Source organism: Schistocerca americana, chromosome 2 (assembly GCF_021461395.2).
Source record: "Schistocerca americana isolate TAMUIC-IGC-003095 chromosome 2, iqSchAmer2.1, whole genome shotgun sequence".
In the NCBI taxonomy this organism is placed as follows: domain Eukaryota; kingdom Metazoa; phylum Arthropoda; class Insecta; order Orthoptera; family Acrididae; genus Schistocerca; species Schistocerca americana.
The window spans coordinates 5,995,683-6,004,273 of record NC_060120.1 but is presented as its reverse complement, the minus strand read 5'-3'; the positions used below and the strand labels follow the sequence as shown (position 1 = coordinate 6,004,273).

At 41.1% G+C, this 8,591-nt stretch overlaps 1 protein-coding gene across 1 annotated transcript in view; it reads left to right on the top strand.

Moving 5' to 3' along the window:
* Positions 1-713: 713 nt before the first annotated feature.
* Positions 714-8,591, top strand: part of LOC124596588 (transcriptional regulator ovo) — an 858,575-nt gene continuing 850,697 nt past the window's right edge. Inside the window, exon 1 of the mRNA XM_047135781.1 lies at positions 714-1,356. The gene's annotated coding sequence lies outside the window, so the exon portion shown is untranslated. The remainder of the gene's footprint in view (positions 1,357-8,591) is intronic.

Here is an 8,591-nt window from a genome sequence, read left to right as displayed (position 1 = left end):
TAAAACTTTCACAAACAAGAAGACAGAGCACTACTTTCAGACCATCTGAAGGAACAACAGAAATGTGGACGAGCCCCGGTTGCTCGTGGTTTACGCAGGAACGGGCCGGAGCGAGGGCGTCACTCGTCCGACGCTCGCTCCTGCCACCGCCCGGACTTTGAAACTGCAGACCACCTGCCACTCTATCCGAGGAACGTCCCGAAGAGTCGTGCGCAGGTCGGCGACGACTGCCTTCGGAGGTATTGGCTCCAGAAAGCAGTGCTTGCGTAGCACGTGAAAAATCCTGTATTTGGGAGCGTTGGTGGCTGCGGAAAAGTAGCACGTGTGGGAGTTGAGTGCACGAAGAGGTCGGGGCGGCGGCGGCGTCGGTGCGGCGCAGCGGATGCAGGCGGCGCGGCTGGGCTGGCGGCGCGCTAGCAGCCGGTGCGCCGGGGCGGCGCTGCCAGCCACAGCCGCATCCGCCAGCGCCGCGGCAGCAGCACAGGCAGGCCGGCTGCTGCGTGACGTCCCCCCACCCGGCCAGCTGCCGGCGGGAGGGGGCCGCCGCGAATGTAGGTCTCTGGGTCTGATTGGGTGCCGATTGCGGGTGGGGGAGGTGTGTGTTGTTGGTGGCGCGCGCCGCCGCCGCCGCCGCCGCCGCCACCGCCGCGGCTGCTGCAGCGGGTTCTCGCCCAGAGGTTGTTGCCACAGTGAACCGGCGCGCCGAACACTCGCCTCGCCACGACTGGACCGGACCGGCTCAGGAGCGTTGTCAGCCAGCGACCTCGGCCACCGGCGAGCACGAGAGCGGCCGGCTGGAAGACGCTCCAGGCGCGGAAGCACGCTTCCAGCCGCGGTCTGCTGCCACGCGCCGCTCATTGTTCCCGCGTGCGTGTGTGTGTGACTGTGTGCAGTAGTGGGCGGAACCTTCTCGCGGGGACAAGGAACACCGCGGCGTCGCCGGCTTCAGTCAGTACGTCGTCGGCGTGCACCGGAAGTAACCACCGAGGCACGTTTCGCGCACAAACTAAATTCATCTGCACCTTGGATGTTTTTTCTGCTCCCACGCAAAACAGTTTTCCTTAAAACTTCACAACCCACGTGATGACAGCTTCCGAAAACAACGTAATCTGACAGTTCTCCTTGAGGTGCCAATTGACTTTCAACTAATACGCCGTGTGACTGAACTAGTGAGAACGGTGGAGGACCAAATTAGACGGGGGGACACGAGAAGAAGGAACGATATTACTTATCTGGCCACAGTTTCCCGCTAGCCGTGTGTGTGTATCGAGTGCAGTGCCCGCGCTGTGAAGTGAGCAGCGTCTCCACGCTCCTTAACGAGTGCATCCTTGCGGCTCTACCGGAAGTGAAGAACAGGTAAGCACCTAACAGACAAGAGGAATTCTTCGTCTGTTGCAGTGTTAATAAAAATTATTAAATACGCTTACCGCAACCTTCACCACGGATGTGTTGCTGTTCTATCCATGCATTGAAATCTCCGGAGCTCCACTTCAATAGAGCACTCGTAGTCACTCACCGTTTGAATGCAACTTATCCCTGATATACGTCAATCATAGGGTCGCTACAGAATGAATCCCTCTATGCGACTGTATGTACTATTGTCAGTGAAAATATAATTTACATTGCTTCACTGATGGCTCTCGTAATCAACACAACCTACGTAGTCGTTGAAAGAAAATTACTCTGAAAAAAGGCATTCGCCGTCGAAAGTGAAGGAACTTGAGTTGCCATGTGATAAACTGATTAGCATATTATCCTTTCATGCAACCAATAGGTCACTTTGTCTTGTTCCTTCATTATGCCTTAATTAAGAGCTCAGTATTTCATACCGGTATTCAAGCTTGATTTTACTTTCCAAAAAACTGCGATTTCTGTCGTTGTTTCTAGAATCTATTTTGTTCGATTTTCAAAGATCAGATCTGCGTTGATTATTTCAGGGTGGAGTGTAGGTATGTAATTGTCACTTTGCTCTTAATTACATGACATTTTTATAATGACCCCCATGAATATTGTTAACAAACTTTACACTCAACGTTCTGGTCGCATTAGGCTGAAACACGCCAAGTTTTGTGTTTCCTTATTAGTTTGAAACAGCGATTTAGTTTGTCAAACACTTTCGAAATCGTGTGACTTGTTCAATCAAGGAGAGTCATTAACAAATAGTGTGTTACTAGGTGAAGAAATCTCGACATTAGACACTAAGAAGCGCATCCAAAAAATACATGTTTACATGTCCAAGACGACGTGTATTCACTTGGGTTGGTGCAGTGTTCCGTTATTCTCACCGTTACACCTGGCGATAGAAAAACTGCCGAGGCGCGGGCGAGTGCATCGCGGGATGCATAGCCACACACGGGACTGACCGCTCCTCCGACGCATCTCCGTCGCGTCTCTGAGCGTCCAAACAAAACTGAGCACGATAGTTTCTTGCACTTTTTTATAACCTAAAATGGTATAGTAGTTATCCATTGTGGTGCTCCAGATGTGTTATGAAAAGTAGTTTACGTCCGGATATCTATAATGAAATAGCTATCCTGTATCTTAATTTTATGCCATTCCGTGAAGTAGATATGTGAGTCCTGACTTAATTTAGATTCAGTTTGCCGAAAGCCAATTAACTGACCAAGCCTCGATTCTACGTAATACACTTCTGTCTACACAGCTACATGATACGCAAGAAAGCTGTAATTTTCTCTATACTTCTGTTCAAGGCTTCAGTAGAGAATATGGAGACATCGACGAACGCACAGAAGACGAGCAGCTTGTGAGGGTTTATTCAAAAGAGGCTCGGAACTGTCTGCCTTTCATTTGTAGCTATTTTTATTGTTTGCTGTTAATGACAACAATATGTTTGGGAAGCCCGTCGGGGCGGTACTAGTTGCTCACGGCTATGGAAACTCATAGGCGAATACATATGAACAGGCGTAGCGCAGAATATCTGGAAAAGATATTTAAGTGAAATTTTCGCTCCGAGATGAATGAAATTCATTTAAAAACTACCTCACAGTTTAACTCTTGGTAAAGCAATTGCGACAAGCGATAGCTATAATTTTTTATCCTCGCAGAACGCAGGCTGCCTGTTATCTACATAACGAGTAACATTTTCAAACTAAATTTGTCTCTTGAATTTAAAAGAATTTTTATTCATTACGACATTTAAGTATTCCGAATTTTAATACCAGTTATGCGTGAACTGGATAAGGTTTAAGGTAGACACGTCCTGCTTTTAGATTTCGATCCAAACTTCAGTCAGTATTACATTGTGTCAACTCAAAGAATGCGGCATTGTTTACTTATGGTTAACGTTATTAGCATGATTTCTTTATACTGCAATCTGTTTGCACTTCGAACACAACTCTTATATTACAATTAAATTTTCTTACCATTTCTCCCCGGTATACTACACGTTCATATATATATGAAAGTTACTTTACGTATGGGATGAACAGTAATCAATGAGGGTTGAAATGCTATACTTGTTTACCGAATCGTGGAGTATTGAAGACTTTCTGAATGGCTGGAGCTCTTTACTTTATCTCTCCCTCGGAAGAATTTTTAATGGTTTTTTAACTGATACAGAAACTGGATCTTACTGATTCGGGAATTAATTCACCGCCATTTGAAAACACACAAACGTTGAGCCGTATTTCTTTAAGCTGCAGGGAAGTATTCCAATGGAAAATATTGAATTTTATTATATGTCCTTTCTAAATTACATGAAAGCATTTCATGGTAGTAGTGATTTAAAAACTGAGATATAATACGTAAGATATAATTTCTACAAATTGGTTGTTCTGATGAAAAAGTTTCGTGACCAACTGTAATCGTTCGAATTACATTGATTTCATATTCGTCTATAAATTAATAAATGTGGCTGCTTGAAATCTTTTTATATGTCATAACTTGAAGAAATGTGAGACAACAGCATCAAGGGGATAGTACGTATTCTCCTGGAAGTGGAGGTGCATTTAACAGTTTGTTGGAAAGGAAGCCCCTTCCACTCTCATAGAATACGTTTCACAAAATATTTCAAGCTGACGTAAATAATGAATATTTTTTATTATTTTACTTATTTCTTGAGCGCTTAATGAAAGTGAGATAAAGAGTGATCTGTAGTACCGTAACTTTCTGAAGAAAACTTTTTCGGCAAAAGATAACGCTAACTCATTGATGACAAACTGAATTTCCCGAAATCGTGATGTTTGTGGTGACTACCCTTAAAATACATTACGGAGCTCGCACGTGGGGTATCAGCTGTTAGCTAACGGGACTTGGCGCAGTAATTCTAGCGCCTGCCGCAGTAGCTCTGCCGTCGTAGTCACGTGACCACACACTGCAGCAGACTCCATTCCTGGCAATCCCGCCCGTGTTCTGTTGAACTACGGCAGTAGCACCAGTACTTAAACATAAACTGTTTGCAACACTTTGAGATGAAAATTGTAAAATGCGACTTTACTCATAAATTGTGCAGAAAGACACAGGTTTTTGAAAGTTCAGAAATTTTACAGTTTTTGTCGTAGGTTTGCGTACTTATTTATGCGTTTCGTATCGTTTCATACATGTAGCTCACACCTGCATCCCCCTGCATTACAGCAATATAAGCTATTTTATTTTTAGTAATTGTTCTTCAACGAGTTGCATAAATCCGTAAGTTTAACATGTAACTTGGAAAACAGACCCTCATATACTCGTACTGGAAGATCAACTTATAACTGTCTCATTTTCCACTTTATCTCCATTTTACTGTCAACATTGACTTTAGTCAGCTCCTATGACAGGGGTGAATTTGTCTACGGTGACTGTGTAGAATTCATAAATCTGACTACTAGATAAGTTTAAGGACTCTTGCGATCAATTTCGTTCAACGTTAGATTCATCTTGAAGTATGTTTTGAATGACATTTATAAGAAACAAAATGGGCGCTTCATTAACCGTCGTCACAATATAATGTTCTTTGTGTAAAATCCTGAGACATATAACAGGATTAACGTTTCAGATTAGACTGCTGTCGCAAATATTCTGAAATGCGTATACAACACTTACCTAATATAAACTAATTTTAAATTGTCTTCGATTTTAATTGTTGTTTCCAAAAATAACATAGCAATAAATTATAAATAAAAGTATACTAATTTGCAATGCAACCATCGGACTGTTATATAAGTAGTTTGAGAATAGATTCAACATTAAAGCTATTTACGGTGAAGCAGAATTTATTTTGTATGTACATTTTGTTATAATAAGACATTACTAACGTTACTGTCTCTTTGGCGTATGAGAATTTGATACGTTCGTCTTCTGTTCATTCATCGAAGTCTCCAGCACTGTAGTTGCTGTCACAAACCGATCTCCAAATGAAAAGCTAAATTTTAACACCACTTGCCCGTATCATTCAACTAAATAGCTCGCAGTGACATCTTGGTTTTTTTAATATTTGTAAAATTCGCTTATTAAAGTCATTCTCGGTAAGTAGCTATTATAGTAATACAATTTACACTAGAGAGAACTAGTGCTTAACTTACGCCAGGGGTAAGATGAGTTTAAACAGTAAGTTACTACTTAAGTGAGTAGGACCTAGCAGATATTAATGGATGGATAGCTCACCAATACATTCATGGCGGAGTGAATCCGCGCCTGAAATATAGTTTTTTCTTACACAATGTATGTAGATATAAATACGGTGAACAGGGCGTCTGTATTCGCAGTCACAAAATGAACAATGTAAGTCTTACGACAATAATGATTTTTCTCAATCGTATGAAACAGTATGTCAATGAAACTAATATCTCGAGAAAGATGAAATCGTAGAATTGCTGTTAGTGTAGTGTAGTATTTAGTAGGAGATCATAACAGAAATTTTCCTACAGAAAATTATCAAAAGGAATACACTGAATTTTAATGATAAATTATGGCATAAATATCTACGTTCGCTCTACAATCTGAAGCCCAGAAACGTTAAAAGTAAATCTGAGTTATTGTAGCTCTATAATCAAAGCGTTGTGAATAATGTAAAAGCTATTACGTTTAATTGTAGCTGGTTTTGTCGACTCACGCTACTGCACTCGTAAAGAATGATTTTAAATAGGGGAACTTCATGTGATTCAGCTTTGTTTAAGAAAGAAATTTTAGAAATTCCATTCAAAAAGCACAATTTCAACTTTTGTCTCCTTGGTATTTATAGGTCTCAATGTTAAAGTGTTAGTCATCTTGGCGCCACATTTCTCCTCCTGAATTGACTAATCCACCCTTACATCTCTCCTGAGACAAAACAGTTTGTCTGCCCGTAATAAAGGCTTAGTTAAACGAAAATATTGTCAAGTCAGTACAAGGTTTCATGAATGATTATTTTAGAGTGTACTACTGTAAATATTATTACAACTCATAAAGTTTTGCTAGTTCCTGCTGAACCTTCTTTATGTGAATAGCAGATGCTGAATGAAAGAGAATTAGTAGACGTACGTCTGTAATATTGTAACACAAATATTTTTTTGGTTCTTAAGTACATAACATCCATTACTACTTAAGATATTTAAATTTTTTCACGATTCATTAAAGTAAATTGTCAAATATTGTTAGTTGTAAAGCATATGCAAGATAGAACACTATGCGCAGGAATAGAATAATTCTTTAATCATTGGTAGAGAGATAAATGTAACATTAACGGTACGGAATAATGAATCTGTGGTACAGTTCTGTATTAAACAGTCATATTTTATTCGCAGTTGTTCATCTCTATAAAGCAATCAACTAACGTATGAGCTGTGCTGTTTCTTGTCTCTTTGACTTACTCAGAGAGTTGATGTGATTTAAAGGTAATACTTTCCCATCTAAGTGATTGTATAGAGATGTTATTCATTACGTTTATTTTCAAAATTTTCTACGGTAACCAAGGGATCTGCCGAAAATATGCAACATTTCGTTGACTTCCACTCATTCAATACTTCAAACTACGATGAGAGTACTTATCAAACTATCACAGTTTTCTATTAATTTGGTCGATGGTAAAACGAAAATCTTATTTACCCTCTTTTTATTCGATTCAGACAATTTTAGTTCTACTTGGTTCAGTATCGTGCTTGCAGTACTCATTGATAACTTCAGAACCGTTTCAGAACGCACGCTTATTCCTGGATACGACATCACTGCAGATAATGAGAACGATTGTCCGGAACGTAGGAAACGAAGTACGACTATCAGAATTTGACGTCCTTACGAGAAGGCCAGCGGCAGTATCGAAGTTCCGTCTATTGCCAAGTGAAACTCCTTGGTAATGGTTACAGTCCAATGATTTGTCACACTGCTTGCCGCCTCGATTGTAAATGGGTTTTGCTCTGGAACAAGGATAACCGCACAATTGTTAACGTCAGGCTTTGTGCCAATGTCAGCGTGGTTACATGCTGCGGAGCACGGAAGGCCGTCCGGCGGTTGCTGCGAAAAACTCTCATCCAGAGGGCATGTCCAACCGCCGTGGCCAACTCGCACAGCCGGCGAGATGCCACGGATCGCGATTTCCCCTCCTCGCTGAAACATAAAGAATCTGCATAGCGGTAGAAAGCGTGAAATTTGGTGCAACGTCCACTCAGACTCGTGGCCGGGCGCGTGTGGAACTGGTTGGCCGCAGTTCAACTTTGGATTAGTGCTGACATGCTCTGTTTAACATATACCGGAAAAAATGAGACTGATCCAATGGAGGAAGTGGAGGTAATATTATTTTTCCTCCATCATAGTAATATAGACTCCAAGTAAAACTTCTGAATGGCGTTCCATGAGCCGAAATTCTAGTGGCCGTTTCCATTTCAAGGAAACAAATATAGCTACTCGCGCAAAAATACGTCTGCTAACTCCCTTTTATCCAACATCTGCTACACAAGTACGCAAAGCTTCAGTTGAAACTGGCAGAATGCACTTTAAAATGTAAAACAATTTACACAATCTAAACTGAACATAGTCGTTCATCAGATAGTACTCTAACTGGAAAATATTTAATATTCGTCCCACATTTTCGTTTTTACTGATCCTTCATTACTGGCCTTTGTTCTCGGACAGACAAACTAGCTGGCCTCAGTTTCTCCAATTGAATCCATTAAGGACTCAGTTGGAGAAACATGGGGACAAGATGGCTAAGAATTTAACGCTGAAACATATACATAACATAGAGACAAAAGTTGATGTTTCAGTTGTTTGAGTAGAATTTCTACACTTTCTGTCATAATAAAAGGAGCATCAGATCAGATACTCCAAATTAATGTCCAGCATTATGAGTGTAGTGATGTCCTTAGGTTAGTTAGGTTTAAGTGGTTCTAAGTTCTAGGGGACTGATGACCATAGATGTTAAGTCCCATAGTGCTCAGACCCATTTGAACCATTTATGAGTGTAGTAACGACATTGCGCAAAAATAGCCACAAAGCTAACATCTGCTACATTATTCACGAAACTTTGACTACAGGTTTGCAGTAGCTCACATTTAGTTCTGATGTTCACTTTCAGGTTGTAGAACCAACATACCCATTTATATGGATATGTAAACAGTTATAATTAAGGTTTAGTGTATTCATTTTGACAACTCCCTACAGAAAAATCTCTGTTGCGA